This window comes from Pleurodeles waltl, chromosome 8, assembly GCF_031143425.1.
Source record: "Pleurodeles waltl isolate 20211129_DDA chromosome 8, aPleWal1.hap1.20221129, whole genome shotgun sequence".
NCBI classification, from domain to species: Eukaryota; Metazoa; Chordata; class Amphibia; order Caudata; family Salamandridae; genus Pleurodeles; species Pleurodeles waltl.
Window position 1 is genome coordinate 524,290,784 of NC_090447.1, and position 27,866 is coordinate 524,318,649.

Genomic DNA, 27,866 nt, shown 5'->3' on the forward strand with positions numbered 1-27,866 from the left:
GCGTGCATGTTGTCTGTTTTCTTTGGAGAGAAACAACATGCAGGCGGGGAGGGGGCCTACCAGATTCCAGCTGGGCCCACAACAAAGGACGAAGTTAAGAGGCCATCAGGCCTCTTTTTATTGGAGCTGGGAGCCTCACACCTAAATGCCATGGAGAGAAAACAAAGGCAGACACCCTATCACTTCACAGGTATTTAAAAGACATACGCTTTTGACTTTATGCAATCCCTGTATATAATAAGATATATGCATGCACTGTAAAAATGTCAGTTGTGTTGGGCTGTCCCAGTATTTACACAAATAACAATTTAAATATCACTATTTTGTTTTATTTCTTTTATAGCGCTACTCATCCCAATGCAGGGTGTCAGATCGCTTTACATCACGCTTAAGCATTATATACTGACAATAAATAATATGTGTGTAAATCAGTGTACACAGGATGTGTTACATAAGGCAGTGAAGGTTACAAGGTAGAGCAGTCACATCTCCTTTACAGCTCACTGTGCTGTATTAGAAGGATTAAAATGTATGAACTACAAGTAACAAAAGGATCTTTGTGTTAAAAGCAGTAACTCACTTACTGATCTACATAGAATACAAAAGTGCCATCTGCATATTACATGATGTGCTTTGTAGAAAACACATTAACCCTCTATTCTACTTTGATTCAAATCTAGGACTAGGCAAAACATAGACCTCTCCAGCAAGTGCATTAACCTTCACAGTTATCTTACTATTTTTAGTATTCCCTGAGATTTACTGGACACACAAGGATCCCTGCAGCAGCTGTCTTAACCCCATATGATATTTTAAAATGCAGGCTTTGCAACCAATTAGGCAGAACAGATTTAGTGCCACATTTTTCCTTGTTGCCAATTTCTGTGTGGCAGGGTTTTAAAGAAATAAATGTATAAGTTGAGGCCCATATTTTGCATGGGGGTGCATCACTTTTTTGTCACAACCCCAACACGATATCTCATTTGTTAAACATTGTAAAACACTAAAATATACTCATGTTAGACCTGCTAAACATATGTGTGAGATCTTAGGATACAATGTCACTTCTTGTGATCTCACTTCCTGTGAGGTCATGGTTTGTGATGCCACTTCCTATGATTTACCCAAGGTGACGTCAAGAGCTGTGATGTCACTAGCATCCTGTCCAACTTGGTTAGTCCCCCCCTTGTTTTTTTTAGGACTTGTGCCCTAATTGTTATATTTGATAGGTGACAGCATGGCAAGATATTAAGTCCAAAAGGAGTTATGTAGGTTTACTTCAAAAGCAAAAATCATTTTTTTCCACCAATGCGCTTGTCAGAGTTGCACGTTTCTTGGACGATCGATCCTCACCTGGTCTGTTTTCAAACGCTGCCCCTTTAAGTTTCAAGAGGCGCTCACAGGCTTAATTCAGAACTAAATACGTATCACTGAACTACAAAGAGGTCATCAAAACAAAACATTTTTCCATACCAAACAAATGATTTCAAAGAGTTTACCTACCATGTCAGGCATAAATGTTCCTCTCAGACAGAGCGAATAAGACAAAAGGTGACTTTTGAAACGACTGACACTGTATGTGGAATTTGTTGTTGATAAGCAGGTCTGTCTATAATTAGCAGTTGTTCCACGTAACTGCATTGTTTAGTATGTCTGCCACTGTAGGCATTGATCCATATATTTTATAGTGACGAGCCCCATTTTTAGGGTCGAGCACACAAGAACTCCGTCCCTGTTGTAATCTCTCTTTGGGCTTTTAACCACGCCCATGTCACATCTGTCACTTTCATTGGTTTGTGGGATTGTCTTTCAAATTCCACTTGATTTCTTTAGTGAAAGGCATGTATAGGTCATGCCTTTGCCGGTGTTTAGCCCTCCTCGAGCACACCGGCCAACTACTGAAAACATAAGAGGCTCCATGTTTTCAGCCTAATTTCTGCACTACTTTATCTTTTTATTTTCCACGCAGCGCGATCACACTGGGTTTTACATAGCGCAATTGCTCTCGGTTGTATGGTTTTCAATTTATGTGGCAAGGAAAGTCTGGTTAGGAGTTTACAATGCTGATAGCTCTAACTCAGGAAAATGCGAGACCCGTTGTATTGCAAATGCTTGTTATCACTTCCAAAGAATTTAGAGGGCGCTAACTACAAACATTTGGTATCCCAAGGCATCTTTATACCTCCTTAATGTCATAGTCATCTGAAGAAAGGCAAGCAGCACTTCCAGCTGCAGACAGCAAAATCTAAATTCTCAGAAACCTTCATGGTGGCTGAGCAGTGCTTTATTAATCATATAATACATATGAACCCTATTACTTAGTCTAGCATCGCCTGGTAACCTTAGTTACAGGTTGGAAACTGTTTTGTTTATTCAGTCGCATACATGGTCATTGATATTTTTGAATAACCTCATATAGCTCAACCAATGTAATCAGTAATATTAATTGAATAAAATGTGCTTAGAACAACATTATTTTTTAATCAACTGATTTTTCAAATTTCTTTGGGGTGCAGGATCAAAGTGTCTCCACAAAAAACCTTTGCACATCTTCACTTTTCTATGCAATAAATACCCTTTCCACAAAACTTTAGGTCTGGGACACAACACACATGCTAAGCTTCCATTGGTGCAGCAGGTGCGGTCGAACGTAGGCCCAGAGACCTGAAGAGCCCACAGAACCCTGCTTAGTGCTGTATTTCACAGTTCAATCAGTGGCCAGGGGGCCTATTTGCTTCCTTGCTCGAGGGTCCATAACACATTGGCTCTGCCACCATATAAAAACAAACAAGCACACACACACACATATTACCTACTGGAGGTGGCCAGTAGGTAGTTATAGTTAGGACTTAGTTTCCATAGGAAAAGCGTTTTTTGTTTTGCTAATAACTTTGGCGCCATTTGACAAATCTCAAAATTTCCTAAACGAATTTGCCATTCACCTCGGCTACTGTCTGGAATGTTTCAAGGTGATGCGTCAATTGGGGGCCGAGAAAAAGGGGGGTCCTAAAATGCATTTAACAATGAAATTTCCCATAGGGATTTAGACACGTCTACAGCCCCAATCGCTGGAAGAAATTACACCAAATTTGGCATTAAGCTACATCCTGGTCCAAAAAATCTCTTTTTTGTTATTTGGTGTAAATCTGTTCAGTAGTTTTGGAGTCAATAAAGAAAAAATATTTATGTATGTCTAGAGACGTGAACCCACCGTGGATCCATTGCTATTCAGCCACAGATCCATGCGTCGACAGCAATGCTGTGATTGGCTGGCCGCAACCTGACAGAAAGTTGCATCTGCCATTTTGTAAATCGGGGCATGGTTCCTGGGTGGGGGATAAAGATAAAATAGGTTATTAAGGGTCCGGATAGAGGTATACTGACCCATGGGACAGATGAAGGGGTTTCTGAGAACCCGTCATGGGCAAACAATTGCCCAAAAACATTTTTGGGGTGCTCAGTGTGTTCCCCATGTGAATCCACAGTGGATTCATGAATCCAGACCCCAATTAAAAAAAAAAACTACACCTAGTCACAGACCCACACATCCACTCACAGACCCATACAGTCACTCAGATACACACACACACACCCACAAAACCACTCAAACACCCACTCACTGACCCACACAGCCACGCATACACTCACTCACACACCCAGTCACAGACCCACAAAACCACTACCACACCCAGTCACAGACTTACATAGTCACTCCCACTCAAACACCCACTCACAGACCCACAAACCACTCACACAACCACTCACAGACCTATTCAGCCTTGCATACACTCACTCACTTGCCCACTCATACACCCACTCACAGAGCGACAATACCATTACCATACCCAGTCCCAGACCCACACACCCACTCACACACACACCCACAGACCCACAGACCCACTTACACATCCATACAACTACTCACACACACACACCCATACAGACACTCACATACCCACTCACAGACACACAAAACCACCCACACCCACACAGCCATTCATATACCCACTGACACACCCACTCACACACAAGTGTATACACCCACGCAACCACTCCCACACCAATGCACACACCCATATAGCCACTCACTCACAGACACACAAAATCATTCATGTATATACCCACAGACCCACACAGCCACTCACATATGCACTCACACACCCACTCACAAACCCATAAAACCACTACCACACCCAGTCATAGACCAACACAGCCACTCACACAGCCACCCACACAACCACTCAAACACCAACTCACATACACATACAACACCTCACATACCCACTCACAGAACCACAAAATCACTCATACACCCATTCACAGGCCCACACACCCACTCACACACGCACTCATACACCCCCTCAAACAGTCACACACCCACGCAACCACACACACCGAGTCATACACCCACACAGCCACTTACACAACCTCTCACAGACCCTACAGCATGGGGTTGGCAGCATGTGGGGGGTTGGTGGCAGGGCCATGCCCTGTGGCCAATTATGGTGCTGCACAAGCCTTTGGCCGTGTGCAGCAGGGACTGTATTAATGTATAGTAATTAAACATTACTTTATATATTTTTTTTTTACTAGAAATTCACTAACAAAACAAAGATTACAAGGACATTATGGTTAGGAAATAGAATTTTAAAAACTTTGAAATTCACAGAAAAACAACAGGTTACATGAACGTTATAATTAGGTTGAAATTTTACAAACACAAAACCATAGAAAATTTTGCAGTTACAGTTATACTTATCTCAAGAAACTGTAACTCTTGCCCTAACATAACTATAACCCATGCCCTGTTACATAACACAATTTATATACTCTCTGAATGTAATTACAATCAAATTAACATAAAATACTTCAACATTTTCATTATCGTTGTGTCATGCACTTACTGCAACAGTGCCACAAATAATAATGTATAGATAAAGATTGCACTAATTAGATAATTACAAGTAGGCAGCTTGTAAGTATATTACACAACACCTAAAACGAGCGGAGCAGTCAGCTGCAAAATCACGTTTTATGAGAAAAGAAAATAAGCAAACAAAACCTACAATACTCAGCAGTTCATTCAGTCTTATGTTTTCGGGCCAATGAATCATCATCTACTCCGGATGCACTAGAGTAAAGACAACATCTTAAACATATGCTGCATTTGATGTTCCAATTACTATGTCTCTCCAATAAAGGTGCCATTCCGCATATAGTCCTAATGCAATACTCTTTCAAAAGGGGCTGCACCTAAATGCTGAGTGTTGGACTCAAACACTGACGTCTGTTAATAATAATAACAGTCTCGCGGTCCCACCGCTCGGCAAGTGCTTACGCGGTGCCCAGCTTCAAACACCCTCAAACCCATGAATTTTATATATATATATATATATATATATATATGTTTATACACACATAATTAACAATATTTCAATTTTTTAAATAGAATATTTTTAAAAAGTAATACATTTATAAACACACATATCATAAACATAAGCTATAAACATTAACAATTGTATTTTTCAAAATTATATGTGACTGAAATAATTGCTCAATTAATATAGGAAATTTACAAAATTGTATGAATAAATATAATTCTTAAATAAAAAAATGTTATGGTATTAATTTATATAAAATATTAACACTGAATATAAACATGCATATTTATTAAAAATAACTTAAAAGTAAACACATATTTCATGTGTATGAATCTAAAAACCTTTAAAAATCAAACCAAAAATATAAGTAAAATGTTTTTAATACTAAAACACAGTATAAAAATAGAAAGTACTTAAAAGCACAATAAATAATAATCAGGGCCACTGGAATTATGCAATTGTGCATCTGCGACATTTTTCGCATAGTTATAGATTTGCTGCTTTTTCCCCTAAATCCATCATCTGCTACATAATCGGCAGATTTCAACAAAAATATTGTTTCTAGCTCAAAAGATTCAAAAGTTACTAAAAAAGCAGCGACGTGTTGCCGCGCAGTAAAAGACGGTTTGAAAAGTTTGGCTGGTCACCTTTCTGTTGCTTTTGACTGTATTTGGTTGTTAAAGTAGTACTAATGGGCTGCAACCAATGCGCAGACAGTGTTAACAAGTTTAAAAATGACAAACTAATGAAGTAATACTATCACAAAATGTTCTGCATAATGCCACATAATTTGCCTTTTCTTGCCACATAATTTACTCAACGCTAAAGCACTATTTGGTCCTCCCCTGTGTAATAATTCCAGTGGCCTTTCCCATAATTTGCCTTTCTTGCTGCTTAATTGATCAAACTCTGCTGCATAATTTTGCCCTCCGTTGCAGCATAATTTCAGTGGCCATGGGTACAGAATACCTGGTGTAGATCTGAGAAGCCACGGTCTGCTTCTAAGCTGCATCAGAGTGGATTTCTTTTCTAATGCACAGCTCTCATGTAAAATGTTGATTGCCACACAGGTGCATTTAATGTAGATCGCGCACATCAGGAGTATGGTGTGTGCATACTAAATGTCAAACGGCTGATTTTATCAATTTGACCTGGCACTGTCCTGTCATGTGAACGTTGGGAGCCTATTGTTAAACTATTAGTAATATCACTAACCATCAAATGGATACAATCCCTTTTACAGCACTGGTAGTGTATGTGGGTAAAATTATGTCAGGACCAGAGGCTCAGATTACGCTTTCTTTTTCTTTACTGTAAAATGACAGCAGCCAATCAAAAACAGAAAAACATATAAACTACACTTCCCATGCAACCTGTTACCAATCAGGACCAACGTAGCCTTCTATCTGTCAGAGACCGAGATCCCTCCTCTTTCTTTGCTTCTGCAACCAGTTAAGTCTTTTACATTTGCTCGTATGTTTCATGTTATGCCCATACTTTCCCAAGTTTTCTGCTTGATAAGTTGTTTTCCAACAGAATTTACTGTTGGTATTTACTTTTTCAGTTTCCTTCCCTCATAATGCTAGCGCATTGGAAGAAATGCTTTTTGGCCTCGGGGACCACGATCATGGCCCTCGTTCTATGTTCAAGATCGTGAGTGTGCTGTTTGCGCTTGGGATCATTTCAAATCATCTCTGAGGGGGTTAACAACAATTGTGCCTGAATAACAATTGCCTGAACAACTAATATATATATATATATATATATACATATATATACATATATACATATATATACATATATATATATATATATATATATATATATACATATATATATATATATATATATATATATATATATATATATATATATATATATATATATATATATATATATTCTAAACAACTAATAAACCATAAAAACCAAAAAGAAAACCTTACCTTAAAATTAGTTGTTCAGGCAATTGTTATTCAGGCACAATTGTTGTTTAGACAGTAGTTGTTCAGTACTTAGTTGTAGAGGCTTTTTAGTTGTTTAGCAGTAGTGGTTCAAGCAAGCAGTGGTTTAGACCTAGTTGTTCAGGATGTTTCCTTCATTATGGTACACCCTGATGCCAAGGTACCTAAGTGTGGTGAACTGCCACGACAACCTGGACAGGAGTAGTCCCCTCCTGTCTTGGTTCTGGATCTGGTGTAGAGAGAACAGGCATGATTTTGGCCAGTTAACTTGAAGGCCCAAATCACTCCAAAATCTTCTAGGATGTCCATAAAGCCCGGAAGCGAGGATCCGACATCATGTAAGTACACAAGGGCATCATCCGCATAGAGTAAGATCACATCGTATGTGCCCAGTGACTCCGTGCCCAACAGCGTTCACAGAGGCATAGCACACAGGCCAGTGGCACCATGGCTAAGGCAAAAATCATGGGCAATAAAGGGCAGCCTTGCCAGGTACATCTCTGTATGTTGAAGCTAGCGGATATCAGTTGTCCCGTCCTAAACCATGCTACCAGGTGGTCATAAAATGCCCAGGGCCACATCCAACACCCCTGGCCAAAAAGCATAGCTTCCAGTGTTGTGAACAAGTGTCTCATCCCTAGGGTATCAAAGGCCTTTTCATTGTCAAGGGAGACCTCAACCAGGACATTGAGACCAGTTTGGCTATCCTCCATCAGATCAAGGAGGCGACGAATATTAAGGAAAGTGTTGGCCGGGATAAACCCATTTTGATCTGCATGTACAAAGTGTGCGATGATGTACAACAGTCGGTTCACTATGGCCTTGCCTAGTATTTTATAGTCAAGATTCAAAAGTGACAGCGGACGATATCACTTTACATCCAGGGGGTCCCAGCCCAGTTTGGGGAGTACCACTATAAGGGCTTCTCTCAGAGTATCCGGCAGAGTACCTCTGTCCCATGCTTCAGTATAGATCTTTATCCCATGCTCTGGGATAGATCTCCAGGAGTCGAGGGCCCAGCGTAGCGGAGAAGGATGCATAGTACTCTATGGGGAGCCTGTCCATGCCTGGGGTCTTTGCACAGGACATTTGTGTGATGGCTAAATGAATCTTCTCTATCCGCAGGGGAGCATCAAGTTCCACTTGTTGAAGCAGATCTAGTTGAGGTAAGATAAGCCGCTGGGAAAAGGTCTTTAAGGCATCTGCAGTTGGAGAAGAGGTCTCCGAGTACAAGGCTCTGTTGTAAGCAAGAAAGGCATCAATAATTTCCAGCTTTTTGCTGACAATGTGACCATCATCCAGTCAGAGTGCTCCTATCGGAGAGTGTGAGCAGTCGTTCCTCAGCAGCCACCCCAAGAGTCATCCTGACTGATCCCCTCAGCATGTAGCCTGGCTCGATGGTGTTTATAGTCTAATTTCTGAAGTCGTGCCTCGGTATATTGGTAATCTGTCCCGACTGGTGAAGTCTGTCGGCTTCTGCACGATTTTCCAAGAAATGCACTTCAAGTTGTCGCAGTTTGTCATCCTGTGCCTTAAGCATCCTGTGAAGCACCTGGCACAGTCCCCAAGTTGTGGCAATGAAGTTGCCCCAGACAACAGTGCATCCCACTCTGTCTCCCAGTGCAAGGCGGTTCCCGCATTCAATCGGGAATATTGTGCAATGCGTGTCGCCAGCTCATCCTGAAATGGGATATCACAAAATGTGTCTGTTTGCACGTGCCACGTAGGAATGGAGGGACAAGCCCTCCCTCATTGTAGACTGAATAAGAGTGAACAGTGATCAGACAACGTCCACCCTAGATATTTAGAGCGGAGTGTCTGTGTGCAAAGCTTCGCAGTACAGAGGAAAAAAATAATCCAAGTGTGCAGGCTTTGTACTGGGAAGTAGAAGGAGAATTTGTTGCTATCCGGGAGGTGGATTCACCAAACATCATGTAATGTGCCATTGGCTAGCCATTCCCAGGAGAGCTGGGATACAATGAGACATGCAGTGTCAGCAACAGCGGGTGGAACGGTCCCAGATAGTGTCTGGGATGCAATTAAAGGCTCCTCCCCAGAGTGCGGGGATGCGGGTGTCTCGAAGAAGTGAGGTCATCCAAAAACGATGGGTTTCCAGCATTCGGAGCATATATAACCAGCAGTGCGAGGGTTGTGCCATCTAGGTGGCCCTCGATGACCACATATCAGCCCTCTGGGTCCACCTTATGCGTCGACATTGCAAATAAGATGCCAGGTGCGATCCAGATCAGGACCATGGTGCTCCCTTTCAGAAGAGTCTGTTGCATCGGTCCTATCAGAATCTGTATTGGAGGCATGATCTTCCTGTAGCACAACAAAGGGGTTGCAGTTACAGTGCAGCCACTCCACTTGCTCCATGATGGCTTGATCGTTGGAAGGGCGGTTCCGTTGTCTCCCCAGGCATCAACTTTTTGATCTCCAGGACTGCCAAACTCTCAATGACTGGTCCTCCGATGGCGGCGGTGCCATCCCTTTCACGTGCAGACATGTCCAGACATCCTCTGGAGATGATAAAAAGCAGGTGTCCTCACCCTTGCTGATTTTGAGCCTTGCCGGGAATAGCAGCGCTTATTGGAGTCAGAGGATGCTGAGTTGGCATTTAACAGCTGCACAGGAGTTGTGACAGCACTACACTTCCATAGTAGTCCGTGGTGGTAGCACATTCGAACTGCATAGACCCTTTAGAGCGGAAGAGCTGAAGGATCAGATTGACATCCCTAAAGTCAAGATACATGGGGCACAGTGAGGCTCCCGGTGGTGGAGAGTGACCCGGCATGCAGCAAGCACTTTCAATAGAGAAGAATTTAGGTATCTTGCCAGCAAGAAACATAGATTCCAGCCATTGCTCAAGAAAAAGATCAACACTAGCCCTGGGAACCCCAATAAATGAATATTGTTTCAACATGAACGTCCCTTAGCCTCCTCCATTGTAAGGTAGTGACGCCGCATGCAGATCACAGAGGTTAGACTGTAGCTCCTGCACTGTGGGCCGCTTTGAAGTCAGTGTAGATTCTGTTTCATTGACTCTTTCCACCAGTTTCCCGTGGTCGGCCCGGAGCAAGCTCACATCAATGGGCACTCTGTCTACCTTTGACTCCAGGGTAGTGTATGGCCTGGAGTATCTTTTCAAATTGCCCAGGTGTTGGCTCCCTGCCCATGGCTGCTGGATTCAGTTCATCTTGAGGGAGGGTCAGCCTGGTGGGTTTGGGTTTCACCAGTGTCACCTGCAAAAGGGTCTGATACCATCCAGAGGGTGCCTCTAGCATGCAATTGCGTGATGTTACCAAGCTCAATGTGGCTGTGTGCCCCTGTGCCAAGTGGTTATGTCGGGCACAGGATGCCTGGGTATCTTGGTTCAGTGTGGGCCGGATGCACCGTTCGGCAGTTCTCCTGTGGATAAGTGTGTCAAATGGAGGCCTTCGTATAGCGCCTTCAGCACAGACTCATTGTGGGGCTGGTGTGATACCCCTCATGTAACGGCCTGCTATAGCTTGGTCTGGGGCAATATACCTGAATCACAGGGTACAGGGATCTGGATGTCCAACTCAGGGTCCGGGCGGTAGGAACAGGACTGGGCCCCCACTGCGACCATACATTTGCGGCGCTTCACAAGGACAAGAGGTGAAAACTCACAGGTTCAGTCAGTAGTCTGAGCCAGGTGTTGTGCTGCATGTATTTATTAGTGGTCCCAGGCGCGTGGTGTTTATGCATAGTATCTGGCAGTGGAGGCAACCTTGGCTGGAGGAACACTGTTCTTCTGCCTTCAGCAGTTGTGCAATATCTCGCTCAGACAGTTGCGAGCCGATGCTTGGTGGCAGGGCCTCAGCGGAGGGGGGCCCCCGTCTCACAGTAAAAAACAATAGGCACTACAGCTCAGCCAGCCACCAGAAGCCTCCACTTAGCGTGACCTGTGCCAGCAGCTTCAGACAGTAATCAGAGCTCCTGGTGCCACTGCCAAGAAGAGGAGGCCACACCCAGCCACCCACAAGTACAGATGCACAATGGGGCACCTCAAGCAATCCTCCGGTGGGCTGCGAGGGTCACTCATCGGCTAATGGTGCCACCATTTTGTTATGGGGTAAAAGGGACACTGGCTCCAGCTGCACTCCACTACATTGATAAAATGTCCCCCCGGGTCGGTAGCCGGACAAAGGCCTTGGGGGTTTGACAGTGAGATCACATCAGGGGCTTTGGAGGGTGACCAGGGCAGAATTGGACAAGATGCACCGCAGGCAAAGCTGGAGCTCACGCTCAGGCAACTGCTCCAGCCGCCATTTTAGCCACACCCCTGTTCAAGCTCTAAACCTAACCTGTGGATGTCACCTCATGCTAGGAGTGATGACTGCAACATGCTTGCCTAACCTCCAAACCTAACCTATGGATGCAGTCTTATGCTTGAAGGGATGGCGGCAACATGCATGCCTAACCTTCAAATGTGGAGTGATAGTTAAATATTTAGCATGTTGCTGCTTGTATATTGTGTCAATCGCTTGTCCTGTCACAATAAATTATGACTTTACAAGACATGTGACAAGTACGTATAAAATATATTTTGACCTTATCCTGGATACAACTTGTCTTGAAATGGTAAAGACTTACTGTTCTGTGAAAACCTACCTAAATGAAGTATTGAAAACAGAGTGACGCTTGGAAGGATGCAGTCTCGCTATTTTGAAGGGATGCATTCTCTTGTTTGAAGGAATGTCTTGTGTTTGGCGGGATGATGTCTCGTGTTTGGTGGGATGATGTCCTGTGATTTCATGCACATGGTGCTACAGTCTCTGCTGAATTGATTCAATCTCATTTTGGAAATGCAGTTTTTATGTTTAGAAGTGTTGCAGTCTTCTTCATGGATGGATACAGTCTAATATGTGGAGGAGTAGAGTTGTACCATTTTTCAAGGGTTTCAGTCTCGTGTTTGGTAGCATGATGTCTTGTGATTAGATGGATGCAGTTTCATGCATTAATCACTACAGTCTCTTGGTTGAATGGATGCAGTCTCATATTTTTGAGCATGCTTCCTCATGTGTGGAGGAATGCTCTCTCATTTCGGAGAGCATCTGTCTCATGTTTGGAGGGATGCCGTCTCATGTTTGCAGCAGTGCAGGCTATTTCTTGAAGAGATGCAGTCTCTTACTTGAAGAAGAGCAACCTTGTGTTTGAAGGAATGCAATCTCATGCTTAGAGGGGTGCAGTCTAATGCTTGAATAGATGTAATCTCGTGTTTGGAGGGTTGTAGTCTCATGCTTGAAGGCATGCTGTTGTATGTTTGGAATAACGTTGTACTATGTTCTGAGAGGTGCTATCTCATATTTGGAGGGATACAGTATCATATTTAGAGGCGTGTTGTCTATTGCTTAAGAAGATACAATCTCATGCTTGGATCAGTGCATTCTCATACTTGGAGGGATGATGCAGCCACAGGTTTGGAGGGTTGCAGTCTAATGTTTGAAGGCATGCTGTCTCATGTTTGGAGGCATGGTGTACCATGTTCCGAGGCATGTTATCTTGTGTTTCGAAGGATGCAGTCTCATGTTTGGAGAGGTGTTGTCTCTTGCTTAAGAACGTGCTGTCTCATGCTCGGATCAGTGCAGTCTTATATATGGAAGGATTATGCAATCTCATGTTTGGAAGGTGTACAGTCTCATGCTTGAAGACATACTGTTGTGTTTGGAGTGGTGCACTCTTTTGCTTGTGGTGCAGTCTCATGCTTGGAGGGATGCAGTGGCATGCTGGGATGGACGCATTCTCATGCTTTGATTTATGCAGTCTGATGCCTTGATAGATGCAGTCTCATTCTAGGATGGATGCACAGTCATGTTTTGATACATGCACTCTCTTGCTTGGATGGATGCAGTGTCATTCTTGGATTTATGCAGTCTCGTGCTTGGATGGGTGCAGTATCATGCCTGGATTTATACAAAAAGAACAGTTGATGGACGGAATGCAGAACACATCTCTGCAATGCAATGCAATGCAATCTAATGTCTGAAAATATGCAGTCTCATGCTTGAAGACATAGTGTTGTGTTTGGAGTGGTGCTCTCACCTGCTTGTGGTGCAGCCTCATGCTTGGATGGTTGCAGTCCCTTGCTTGGATGGATGCAATCTCATGCTTGAATGAATGCAGTCTCATGCTTGGATGGATGGAGTACCTTGCTTGGATGGATGCAGTCTCATACTTGGATTTATACAGTCTCATGCTTGGATGGATGCAGTCTCATGCTTGGATGTCTGCAGTCTCATACTTGAAGGGATGCAATCGCTAGCCCGGGCAGGGATGCAATGTTGTAGTTGAATAGATGTATTCTCATGCTGGGAGTCATATAGGGGGTTATTCTAACTTTGGAGGAGTGTTAATCCGTCCCAAAAGTGACGGTAAAGTGACGGATATACCACCAGCCGTATTACGAGTTCCATAGGATATAATGGACTCGTAATACGGCTGGTGGTAAATCCGTCACTTTTCCATCACTTTTGGGACGGATTAACACCTCCTCCAAAGTTAGAATAACCCCCATAGTCTCATACTCAGAAGGATGTCTTCTCTTGCTTTGGGGGCAGTCTCATGCTTGAAGGGGTGCAGTATCGTGCTTGGAGGGAAACAGTCTTGTGGATGCAAACCTGTCTTTGAAGGGGTGCAGTTTCAAGCGTAAAGGGAAGCCAAGAACACAAGACACACATGTACTGCCTACACACAGCGCCTCGAAGAACTTAAGCAACTCACACGTTCTGCCTCAGCTAGCACTGCATTGACGACACAATGCTGACTTGCATGCACTAGTCACTATTGATCTAAACACTCCCTAACATGGCATGTATTAAACAACTAAGGTCTTGACACTCAATATGTATTTCATAACTTCAAATCAGTTTAAATCACCCCTAAATTTTTAACACCGAGTTATAAAGATGGCTTCCAATTTGAACATTGTTCATTGACTCGCATCTCTGATCCTAGGCAAAATCACTGGGTCGAAAACACTAAGGGGCAGATTTAAAAGCCCCTTGCACCACTTTAGCACAGCCTTTGCATAATTTTTTGACGCTAAGGCAGCACTTAGGTGGCCGTTTCCCACATCATATATACAAAGTGGAGCAATGCATGCATTGTTTGTAACCCTTTGCGCCACATTATGCATACGCCATGCATAATGTATGCAAAGGAGGCGTTCCAGTTCAAGGAGGCCCGCGAAAAGGGCCCAATGAAATCTACAAGATTTCACTGTGCCATTTTTGGTGTCATTTTTAACACCTGCTGAAAGCAGGCATTAAAAGGACGTACTCATTGGAATCAATGGGCCTCCTTGCACTTTACTCCACTAGCGTTAACATTTTTGACGCTAGTGGAACAAAGCGGCACATTAGCATCAAATATTTTGATGCTATATTTCCTAATACTGCCATTGTGCGCTGTATCATAAATACGGCGCACACATGGTGGGATTAGTGGGGGCGCAGGAAAAGTGGCACAGCATTGGATGCCGAGCCACTTTTCTTAAATTCTGCCCTAATTTTATTGATACGTTTTTGTGCCCTGAGGAAGTGACTAGTTATAAAGTCGCAAAACACTTGTTGGTAAACTACTTAAGTCTCATTTTGAAAAAAATAAGTGTGACTGTTGATGGACTCAGCCTACTAATATGGAATAAAGAAAACTTAAACTTAAGATCAAATATATGAAATAAACCATTCTAACATTCGAAGCAGCCTGCCAAAATGGTTTATTTGTTTATAGGCACCTCCTCCCTGAAGTTACGAGTGAAATGTATTTTGGGCACAAGGTGTCATGTCTGTACATTACTGTGGGCAATCAGGTATCTGGCCCACTTTGTTGGATGCACCAAAGTGTGAGGGACAGGTGGGATGTCCAGGGTGTGCATAGCATGAATGACAGCACCGGCAGATGTCTTATTAGTTGTATACTTGAAGTGTGGTGACAATATGTTTGGAGAGAATGTTGAATCTGTCAGTTCGTTAAGAGCCAATGAACAAGGGAAAGGGGACAGTGATGGTGGGGGGGCGGATGCAGAGATTCCTTAGAGTGTCAGCCTGGGAGCGGGCTTTCCAGAAGTTGGAATGAGGGCAGGTGGGACTCTGCTACTTTGTTTGGAGGCGTGAGGGCAGTTCACACCCTGTATGCTGCCAAACACCAGGCAAAAGCCCATACAGTGGGAGAAGTCTCAAGTCATTTTTCAGTGGGCCCCTGAAGGACCTAGGCTAGGGGGTCATCCCTCAAACCAGCTCACTCAACTCATTACTTTTTGTCTGCACCCTGGAGTAGTGGAGAGAAACCTTAAGTCTCACTAGGGTAGGTGAAAGACAACCCAAGAATCACTGCCAAGTTTTGTAGGTACATCCTTGATGTGCTGATCCCGTCCAGGTTTTTTTTTCTTTTAATTCCGGGACTTCTAGTCTTGTTTATTCCATTACAGAACAGGACTACACGTCCCCGAATTCAAAGGAAAACACCTGTACTGGAGCAACTCATCACACACGGACCTGGGAAACTTGGCAGATATGCCTAAGGCTCATGGGAAAAGTAGAGGCACCCGAGAGCGACGCACAGTAAATATTGTTCTAGAATCTCACAGCAGTGACATAGAGAACAAGATCTTTTTTGAGTCTGGTAATGAATCCTAGATACTCCTGTGTATGATATATCCCCCCCCCCAGACAATATCCACCTATCAGTAGAGACTCAGCCATGTCTCTTGTTTGTGGTTGGCTGGAAATATTCTCACTATCACTGAAAAGCGCCCCTCATTGGGATCTCTTGTTAAATATAATTAAGACTGGAGCCTGATAGGTACGTCTATGTGAGAGAGCGCGCGGGCTTGAATGAATGTGTGTGTATGTGTAGCTGCTAGCTGTGCAAGCAAGTTGTGGCAATTAGCCTAATGTTGAAAAAATCTTTTATTTTAAACAAGACTGAGAAAACTCCCCATTTTAAATTAATATAAAGAGTCCGTGCCTTCCCAGCAGCACCAAAAGCACAATCCTATGAGTGGAACACTGGTGACATGACAGGACCACCAATGTGATGTCTTGAGGTCCAGGCTAAGTGCAGAGGGGAGGCCTCCCCAGCAGCAGAGAGACAAGGAGAGGCCACTGAGGGGGAAGAATGTCGGGGAGGATTGGATCGTCTTTTAGGTTTATCGAAGGATCATTTTCTGTCACTAAATTTATGAATTTTCTCAAAAAATGGGTGTCACCAGTACATTTCCCGCTCCCCCGTTAAAATGAAACACGTGGAATCAGCCATTAACCGGTGACGTAGGATGGCACGTCTCCATTGTGACGTGCCCTTGGTATAAAAAACTGATAACCAGGCAGAAGCAGCATTGCGCGCAGGGACACTGGATGAGGAGGATCAGTGCTGGAGGTTGGAGCTGGGGCCATTGAGAGTCCGAAGCCACAGGGGCTTAGCAGGCTCGAAAAAAAAGGAGCTCTGTCTAAGGGCAAAAAGTGAGTTTATAAACCAAACCAAAAGGGAACTGAACCCGATACCAAACTGAAAACTAACTTGAAAGTGACTTGGTACTGGCTTGAAATTCCAATTCCCTTCCCTTTTTAATTCTCTTCCTTACGTTCCTATATTTCCTCTTGGCTCTCCTTTCTTTCATTTTCCTTTCCTTCCTTTACTTTCTTCTCCACCTTTTACCCTCTCACAATCTGTCACCACCTTCCTTTCCCCTCTCTCTTCACTTCCCTCTTATCCTACCCTCCTTTTCCCTTCCATTTTTCTCCATCCCCTCACTTCCCTCCCCTTCCATCCTTCAGTTCCCTTCTTTTCCCCGTCTATCGCTCCCTCCCCTGTCCCTTCTTCTTCCCCTCTTTCTCCCTTACCTCCATTCCCTTCCTCACTTACTTGCCCTTCCCCACCCTTTCCCCTCCCTCTCCTTCCTTCCCCACTCACCTTTCCTTGTTTCCCCTTCCCCAGCCTCTATCCATTTCTATCTCCCCTCTTTCCTTCGCTTCTCTATTCTGTTGCCTTCCCCATCCTGTTTCCTCATGCTTTCCCACCCCTGTGCCTCCCTCTTTCCGCATCACTTTCCTCTCCTTCCGCTCTCCCTCACCATTCACCTCCCTCTTCCCCTCACCGTTCCCTGTCCCTTCCTCTCACCTTTACCATAATTTATCCCCTTTACCTTCCCCTCACCCTTTGCCTTCCCTGCACCTTCTCTTCTCATTCCTACCCTCACTCCCCCTCTCCCTCCCTTCCCCTCTCTTCCCTTCCCCTCACCGTTTCCATTCCCATCCTTCCCAATCGTTCACTTCTCTTCCCTGTCCCGTCTCTTCCCTTCTGCTTCCCCTTTAACTCCCCTATCTCCTTCCCTTTCCCATCTCTCTTCCTTTCCATTTCCCTCCTTTCCTCCTTTCCTCTTCCCTTCTCAATCCCTATCCCCTCACCTTATCCTTCCCTTGCCTTCCCCATCCAGTCTACTTCCCGATCCCCTCTCCGTCCTTTTCCGCTCTTCCTCTACTCTTCTTTCCCTTCCCCTATCCTAACTATTGTCATCTGCTTGATCCTCCTCTTCCCTTTTCCCCCTTCTACCCTTTTCACCCTTTCCTTCCATTCCTTTCCTCTCTCGCTCTCTCCCTCTGTCCTTCTCCCCGCCCTCTCTTCCACGCTCTCTTGCCTTCCCTTCCTTTCTCTTCAAGTCTCCCTTTTCCTTGCAAAGGGAAGGAAAGTGAAGGGAAGAAAAAGGAAGGTTGAAGGAAGGGAAGGATGGGAAGGGAAGGAATGGCAGGGGTGGGTGGGGAGTCGTGGGGATCAGAAGGGGTGGGATAGGGAAAGGAAGATTGAAGGAGGGGAAAGGGGAGGGAGATGGGAGGGGGAACAGGAAGAGGAAGAGGAAGGATAAGGGTGAAGGATGGGGAAGGAAAGGAGGGGTTGTGAACAGGAATGGGAAAGAGAAGAGGAAGGATAAGGGTGAAGGATGGGAAAGGGAAGAGGTAGGGATTGGAAGGAAAGAAGGGGAAGGTAAGGGAGACTGGTGTGAGAGGAAAGAGGAGTGAAGGGAAGAGAAAGAAAAAAGGGAGGGAGAAGGGGAAGGGAACAAAAGAAACGAGAAGTGAAGGGCGGGAAAGGGAAAAGAAGGGACATGAAGAGAGGGGAAGCAAAGGGAAGGTTTAATAGAAGGGTGAGGGGAGGGAAAGGAGTAGGTTACGGGGAGGGGAAGGGAAAGAAGGAAAGGGGAGGGAAAGGGACAATGAGAGGGGAAGGTAATTGGAAAGGGATTGATGTAAAGGGCGAGGGAAGGGAAGAAAAATGAAGCACAGGGACGGGAAACGAAGGAGTGTGAGTGAGAGGGAAGGGGAGGAAGAAGAGGGAAGGTAATGGCATAAGGAAGGGAATAAGATGGGCAAGGGAATGGAATGGAAGCGTAAGGGAAAGGATTGCAGGGGTGTGGAGTGGACTGGAAGGGGTGGGCTGGAACAAGAAGGGAAGAGTGAATGAAGGGAAGGAAAAAGGGGAGGGAGAGGGTAAGGAGAAAGGGACAAGAAAGGGAAGGCGAAGAGAAGGGAAGAACAGGAGGATGGATCAGGAATGTAAAGAAAGAATATAAAGGAAGGGAATGAAAGGTGAGGCTTGGGAAGAGTTGGGGAGGGGTGGCGTGTATAGGGGACAGCAGGAAAGGGAAGAAGGGGGAAGAGGGAGAGAAGGGGAGGATGATGGGGCGAGAAGTGAAGAGAAGGAAAACAAAGGTTAGGGATAAGAGAAGGGAAGGGGGAGATGGGAAGGGAATGGAAGGGTAGGGGAGGTAAATGAAGCAAAAGGGAGGGTAGGAAGAGGGGAAGTGAAGAGTGAGGGAATGAGGAAGAAAGTGTGAGGGGAATGAGGAGATGTAGAAGGGTAGGGAAAAGAGAAGGGAAAGGAGGATGAGCGGGGAAGTGAAAGGAACAAAAGGGATGGTGTTCAGTATAGGGAAAGATGCGGAAGACATTGTAACGAGAAGGGTTAATTAGCTTGAGCAGTGTAGATGAGTGTAATGCCTGTTGAAACCCCCTCCCAAACATCGTGGAAAAGTTCATGATATTATTTTTAAGCTTGTTTGTGTAGAAGAGTCCGTCTCAACCTTGAGAACGAGAGTACAGGGAGAAGATGGAATGAAAGCAAAGGCTGGAGAAGGGCAGAGCAGCCAAGTACTGATAACATAGCTAGAAAATGCCAGAATGAGATAGAATCCAAGCTTCGAGTTATATAAGCACTGAACTGTGGGTGAGGGATTTGGAAGCTCGCAGATGGAATTGTGGAAGCTGCCATGGTCCAGCGCTGCCTCCCTGTTTGCTCGTGGTGCTTGAGGGGGAGAGAGGTCCAAGCAGGTGGTAGAGGGCTTCCCAGCATGTCGTGGACTAAGTTAAGTTTTCCACACAGGGATGAAAGGCCTTTGTTTCTCTGCTCTGTTATTATGACTGGTTATTTATGCTTGCACTGTGTTTATAACCTGAAGCATTCAGCTCGTTTATATTTTGCTTTCTAAACCTCTTAGTGTGAACTGCTACAATAACTGAAACATGCATTTTGGTGTGCAGTAAATTAAAGCTTATCTGAAGTATTCAGTTTGTTTATATTTTGCCTCCTGAACATCGTAGTGAGAGCCTGCTGCAGTAATTGAAACATGTACTTTGGTGTGCAGTAAATCAAAGCTTATCTGAAGTATTCAACTCATTTATATTCTGCTTCCTGAATATCGTAGTGTGATGCATTTTAGTATACAGTTAATCAAAACTTATATCTGTCAATGAACTCTTTGCTTATATATATATATATATATATATAATATATATATATATACATAGATGCTCCTTGTAGTGTACTTATATATATGTAGATAGATGTTTTTCATTGCTATTCTTATTCTACTATTGTTAATGTGCTAAATGCCTACATTTTACCTGCAATTCTAGTAAAGCTAAATTGTATTTATAATTGGCGTGTGGTCCTTCATTGAGCGTCCTTATTGACTTATACCGAACAGTGTCAACCAGTCACCTGGATAAGACATTTGGTACCAGAAGTGGGGTATAAGTCAATAATGCCTCTTTGGGGACGTAAGAAAAGTGAGCCAGAGAGTGGAAGGCAGCATGGGGCAGAAGCCAGATCAATTCCCGGGTGGTTAGCAACGGACCTGTTCTCTGGTGTGGCAGGACTCCTGAACCGGTGGGCAGCGCTGGTGGTATGGGAGGCATTAGATGAGAAAGTGACTCCTCTCTTAGAGGAAGATGCAGTTGAGAGTGTGAATCTAAGAGGGGCAAAGCTGGAGCTGAAAGCAGCAGGGCAAGTGGGATGGCTTTTCCTGTCTGCGCTCCGTACGGTATACAGGAAAACATTAACACAAGATGCAGAGATAATAAAACTACGGGATGAGGTTGCAGCCTTGCAGGAAAGGCAGTTACTTATGAAAGAGACCATAGAAAGTGCAGTGACTCTGGGTTGATCAAATGGAGGCAAGGTGCACCGCATTAGCAGTACGAGTAGCAAAACAGAAGAGTAGGCAGAAGCCTAAAATGCCCTCAACTGTGCAAGTGAGGGCACTGATACGCAAACAGAAGAGTAGGCAGAAGCCTAAAATGCCCTCAACTGTGCAAGTGAGGGCATTGATACGCAAACAGAAGAGTAGGCAGAAGCCTAAAATACCCTTAACTGTGCAATTGAGGGCATTGGTACGCAAAGAAAATTGGGATCCACATACTTGGGAGGATGAGGTGGAAGTACGTGTAACAGAACTAGGTGGAGTTGAAAGTGGAGAAGGATGTGTAGGTGAAATTGAAGGTGAAAAGGGAGCGAATGGCGGGCAAATACAGAATTCTTGTTTGGTAAGAGATTATATGAAGAGTGAGTTGTTGCAGAGAACCCGTATGTTTAGGCAGATGCCTGCAGAGCCTTTGTTTAAATGGTTGGTGAGGTTGTGGGACACTGGAGCAAAAGATGCATTACAGAATCCGTTTACGTTAGGTCCCATCAGAGAAGGAGACCCGTTTGAGCTGGAAATGATAGTACAGGATGATGTAGATGATGTAGTGATGTGGAGCCTATGGCAGAGGCAGAAAAAAAATAGGGTGCCACAGGATTGGGCCTTAGTGGAAATAGAACGCATAACTGATGATTGGCTGGTCACTTTAAAAACATGGGTTCCCTTACTAGGTTGGACAAGAGACGATGGGCTTGGCAATAAAGTAGACAGAGCGCAGGAGTTTGCCATCGTGAAGTGGAAATGGTATCTGCAGCAGAGGGCAAAACCATGACCAGCAGGAGTGTCGAAGTTACAAGAAGATAAACTAGGGGCAGTGGACTTGCAGGCAATGGCCCCTGCACTAGAGCCCTCTGAAATGGAATGACACCATTTAAGACAGCCCTGCCTTTTGAACAACTCACCGAAGAAGAACGGCAAAATGCATGGTTCACAGATGGTACCGCCCGGTACTATCACGGAAAAAGACAAAGGCAAACAGTAGCATTCCAGCCTTCTACAGAAACGATGTTGCTGTGAGAAGGGGATAATGAATCAAGCCACCTTGCAGAACGGCAGGGGGTAGCAGCAGTGATCGAACAAGCCCCCATCAGAGAGAAAACATTTGTGTACACTGACAGTCGGGCCACTTACCAAGGATTAGCAAGCTGGGCCCCGACTTGGCGCAAGGATGGATGGAAAATTAAAGGCACCCCCATTTCGGGAGGCGAACAGCTATGGGAAGAGATGTGGGAGAAAGGGCACAAATGTCAAATCTATGTGGGACATGTGGACGCCCATTGGACATCTCACTTGCATCTCTATTCGACAACACCGTAGATCAGATGGCCAAAACGCGAACGGTGGTCTTCAAGGAGGAAGCTGAAGCCGCTTTAGCAAACAGGGCCCATGCAACATCCGGACATCCAGGAGAGAATGGCACTTATGCATGGGCACAGCAACGACAAATTCCAGCCACTAGAGAACAAGTGCAAAAAGTAGTAAAGGAGTACCCCACATGCAACCAGATTAGACAAATGCCCTTGCAAAAGAAGCCTAGCGGTCATATCAGAAGAGGAACTGCAGCTACTACAGTGTGGCAATTGGACTATATCGGGCCGCTACCAAAAGAAGGAGGGAAAAGCTACGTATTGACCATGGTGGACACCTACTCTGGCCTTATGTTGGGTATGCCCTGTAAGTCTGCAGATCAAAAGTCCACTTTGCGAGGGCTAAACTACCTGATAAAACATTATGGGGATCTGATGAGATCCAAATATATAGGGGCATACACTTTTCAGGGAAGACAGTGCAGGGCTGGGCGCAAGAACAGAGAATTTGGTGGATTGTGCACCATAGTTATTATCCACAAGCTGCAGGTATGATTGAGAGATATAACAGATTGTTGAAAGAACAGCTAAAAAAGTTACCAGCACATCAGACTCTAAAAGGATGGAGTAGTAATTTAGACAAAGCCTTGTTCGAATTGAACAATAGACCAGTTGGACAGCAGACTCCTTTCATTAGGATGACAGGGCATGATAAAGAAATCACCCACACAATGATTGTCTGGAAAACAGACCCTCGAGCTCGATTACCTTTACAGGCTACTTCTGGCAGTATAGGACTGGACCTGTTTGCTTCAGAGGATGGAGAAATACACATAGGACAGGTGAAAACTGTTCCCTTAGGAATAGGAGTAAGAGTACCATCTGGAACATATGGTAGAATTGCCCCTCGATCCAGCCTAGCCATCAAGGGAGTGTCTGTGGTAGGGGGAGTCATAGACCCAGATTTTAGAGGAGAGGTTAAAGTAGTATTACTGAACCAAGGAGATGCTATTGTATCGTATCAAGCACATGACAGACTTGCTCAATTGATTTGTGAAAAAGCGTACACCTCACACATTGAAGAAAGATCTGCCCCCCGATAATACCCAGAGAGGTGAGGGAGGATTTGGAAGTACAGGAAGAAAAGTATGGGTGAACTATCCAGGAAAAAAAAAAGCCAGAGGCAGGAGAGATATTGAGTCAAGGGGTGGGGAGTACGTATATTATACTTTTAAAGAACTCTAATGTACCTACCTGTATTTGTACCTGCAGTGAGACTTACCCCACGGTCGTAAATGATGACATCTGCGTCGATGACGTGGTTCCTGTTTGCGGTCAGACCGAATGTAGCAGAGAATGTTGTTACGGACCTTCATGTCACTTGTGCACCTCAAGCCGCTAACGTAACTGATGACCAGGGAAATGTTTCACTTTGCAATGTGAAGGTACCTGGAGGCAAGTGGATGGCTGCCAAAGCTGTAACCTGGAAGGTAACTGGACAGCAAATCCGACATGCCAACGGACTGAACGAGGTGCAGGGGACGCCAGCAATAGTACAGGCTTTGAGTTATATGCTAAACATGATATGTAAATATTGTGATACCAAGACACATGGTGGGTGTTACAATGAACAATAGAACACCAGCCTTCATGTTTTATGTAACCGAAAGACGCATGGTTAACAACTTAAGCAACGTTTCTATAGTGCAATATAGAATAGGATGTAAGCAAGTTCTGCATGCAAGCATAATTAATCGTATTGTGTTACAGATAAATATTGTCAAGGGGAATGTCTCAAAGTATGATCCATTATGTGCACCATGGACACCACAGTTATGGCACTTGCCAAAGCTATGCAATAGAAGAGATCTAGGGTCTTTGATAGCTGGGGCCACTGGAATTAGGGTAGGGGCCCTGAATTCTTTTGATGTTGAAGCCATTAGGAATAAGCTATCTTCTACAGGATATAGTACAGGAGAGGCCATAAAAGTAATTTCACAATGGGGGCCCACACACTCACAAGAAGTATGGAAAGTCCTGCGTGGGTTGTATCGCGATTGGCAATGGCATAATTTCACTTATGGACTATTAGAAAAAAAAAAAAACTTTTAAAACACACAAGCAGTGTCCAAGGGCATCCAGTGCATACTATGGCAAAGCATTGTTAATCTACAGTATGCAGACTTTAACACAGAATGGGGACAGCCTCAGGGTGAATGTTGGAGACAACAATTGCATTTGCCTGAAGAAATATGGGTAAAGCCCATACAGTTTCACGGTGAGGAAGAAATGTGTTATGTTCTTTTTGATATAGTAAGAAGTGATCTTCCTCCTGACATATGGTGCCCCTTTATATTGCTCCCTGTAGTGACAAGTAAAAGAATAGTGGATACCTCACACTGACAAAAAGAAGATTGATTAAACAAATCACACTGTAGATCCCACTAGATGTGCAGATTGGTCTAAGGGGTGGGTATGTACCCACACTGGACGGGCGCTAGACCCATGCCTTCACCCAATACCAGAAGAATGTGAATGGTTACCTTATCCTATTAATGGCACAGACTTATATCAGATAGGAACAGAGAGTATATGTTACGTTACTAATCATCCCTTACTTATTAAGGGATTTATACAAACCACCGGAGAGCAAGTAATGTGTACGCGCAATATTACCAGCATTATTGACATAAGCACTCACATCTTGTACCGACCAAGTTCACCATAACCACATTACAGACGCAAATGCGTGCGCAGTTAGAGTGGAACATCTCGCTTGTTGTTAAGCTACCCAGATAAGAGGCAATCAGGCACTACGCACAAGTTACCTTTGCTAAATTTGATATGGCAGCTAAATACACCAAGGATACAGCCATACTGATGACCATAAACACTAAACAGCTTATGCACACTGCTTCATGCATCCAGCAAATAACTGAGCATCATTGGTATGACATCTTCTTAGGCTGGGCACTAGGAGCTATAAAGACGCTAACTATATTGTTACAACAGCTAATTTGGTTATTGATTGTTTGTGTTACGCTAATGACTATACTATGTAGACTATGGCCCTCATTCTGACCTTGGCGGGCGGCGGAGGCCGCCCGCCAAAGTCCCGCCGTCAGGTTACCGTTCCGCGGTCGAAAGACCGCGGCGGTAATTCTGACTTTCCCGCTGGGCTGGCGGGCGGTCGCCTTCAGGCCGCCCGCCAGCCCAGCGGGAAAGAGGCTTCCACGATGAAGCCGGCTCGGAATCGAGCCGGCGGAGTGGAAGCTGTGCGACGGGTGCAGTTGCACCCGTCGCGTATTTCACTGCGCAGCAGACAGTGAAATACATTTAGGGGCCCTCTTACGGGGGCCCCTGCAATGCCCATGCCAGTGGCATGGGCACTGCAGGGGCCCCGCGACCCCCCCTACTGCCATCCGGATCCCGGCGGTCGGACCGCCGGGATCTGGATGGCGGTAGGGGGGGTCGGAATCCCCTCGGCGGCGCAGCAAGCTGCGCCGCCTTGGAGGATTCAATGGGGCGGCGGTACACTGGCGGGAGACCGCCAGTGTTGCCGGTCCGACCGCGGCTTTACCGCCGCGGTCGGAATCCCCATTGGAGCACCGCCGGCCTGTCGGCGGTGCTCCCGCGGTCCTCCGCCCTGGCGGTCTTTGACCGCCAGGGTCAGAATGACCGCCTATATGTATACTATATGTATGCACAAAGCAGCTTCATACTAAAGATGCAAGCGCTTAGAATAACGTTGACCAGTATTATTAGCAACCTAGCTAGCGGAATGTCAAAGTAAATGATATCCATTTCAACTTGCATCACGCTCATCTAAGGGGTGGAGTGTTCAGTATAGGGAAAGATGCGGAAGACATTGTAACGCGAAGGGTTAATTAGCTTGAGCAGTGTAGATGAGTGTAATGCCTGTTGAAACCCCCTCCCAAACATCGTGGAAAAGTTCATGATATTATTTTCAAGCTTGTTTGTGTAGAAGACTCCGTCTCAACCTTGAGAACGAGAGTACAGGGAGAAGATGGAATGAAAACAAAGGCTGGAGAAGGGCAAAGCAGCTAAGTACTGATAACATAGCTAGAAAATGCCAGAATGAGATAGAATCCAAGCTTCAAGTTATTTAAGCACTGAACTGTGGGTGAGGGATTTGGAAGCTCGCAGATGGAATTGTGGAAGCTGCCATGGCCCAGCGCTGCCTCCCTGTTTGCTCGTGGTGCTTGAGGGGGAGAGAGGTCCAAGCAGGTGGTAGAGGGCTTCCCAGCATGTCGTGGACTAAGTTAAGTTTTCCACACAGGGATGAAAGGCCTTTGTTACTCTGCTCTGTTATTATGACTGGTTATTTATGCTTGCACTGTGTTTATAACCTGAAGCATTCAGCTCGTTTATATTTTGCTTTCTAAACCTCATAGTGTGAACTGCTACAATAACTGAAACATGCATTTTGGTGTGCAGTAAATTAAAGCTTATCTGAAGTATTCAGTGTGTTTATATTTTGCCTCCTGAACATCGTAGTGAGAGCCTGCTGTAGTAATTGAAACATGTATTTTGGTGTGCAGTAAATCAAAGCTTATCTGAAGTATTCAACTCATTTATATTCTGCTTCCTGAATATCGTAGTGTGATGCATTTTAGTATACAGTTAATCAAAACTTATATCTGTCAATGAACTCTTTGCTTATATATATATATATATATATATATATATATATATATATATATATATATATATACATAGATGCTCCTTGTAGTGTACTTATATATATGTAGATAGATGTTTTTCATTGCTATTCTTATTCTACTATTGTTAATGTGCTAAATGCCTACATTGTACCTGCAATTCTAGTAAAGCTAAATTGTATTTATAATTGGCATGTGGTCCTTCATTGAGCATCCTTATTGACTTATACCGAACATGTGTCAACCAGTCACCTGGATAAGACAGATGGGAAGGAAGGGAAAGTAAAGTGGAAGGAAGAGGAAAGAGGTGGGGTGTGTAGGGGACAGGAGGGACAAAGGAAGGAGAGGATAAGGGGAAAGGGAAGGGCAGGAGACAAAGGGAGGGTAAGTTGGAGGAAAAGGGGATGTGAACAGGAAGGGGAGGTAGAGAAGGGGTACGGAAGTGAAGGGGGAGGAGAAACGGAAGGGGAGGAAAGAGAAGTGACGTGGAAGAAGGGGAGGGAAGGGGGGAGGGTGATGGGTTGGGATGGGGAAGGAGAGGGAAGTGAAGAGAAGGAAAAGGAAGGTAAGGGAAAGGAAGGGAGGGGAGGGGGCGGAGGGGAGAGATGGGGAGGGAGTGGAAGGGCAGGGGAGGAGAAGGCTGAGTGGGAGGGAAGGGATGGGAACAAAAGGGAAGAGAAGGAAAAGGGAGGGAAGGTATATGAAGGGAAGGGGGAAGAAGGGAAGGGTAGGAAGAGGGAAAGTGGAGGGTGAGGGCATGGGGTAATAAACAGGACGGGTAAGGCAAGTGGAAAGGGAAGAGAAAGAAATGATGAGGGAATGGGGAACGGTAGGGAATGTAGAGGAGTAGGGGAAAGAAGGATAAGAGGGAGGAAAGTGAAAGGAACAAGAGGGAAGGATGGAAAGGAAGAGTAGGTGAAGGGGAGAAAGAGGGTGAGGGAATAGGTGAATGGATTGGGAAGGGAAGGCTAAAGTGAAATGAAGGGTGAAGGAAAAGAAAAGTGATTGGATGGGAAGGGAAGAAGAGGAAGGAAGGG

General features: G+C 44.8%; 1 long non-coding RNA gene across 1 annotated transcript in view; it reads left to right on the forward strand.

Annotated features, from left to right (window-relative positions):
• LOC138250102 (uncharacterized) overlaps window positions 1-24,239 on the forward strand; it is a 190,679-nt gene extending 166,440 nt beyond the window's left edge. The window contains exon 3 of the long non-coding RNA XR_011194887.1: window positions 23,420-24,239. This is a non-coding gene — a long non-coding RNA (uncharacterized lncRNA). The remainder of the gene's footprint in view (window positions 1-23,419) is intronic.
• Window positions 24,240-27,866: the final 3,627 nt, after the last annotated feature.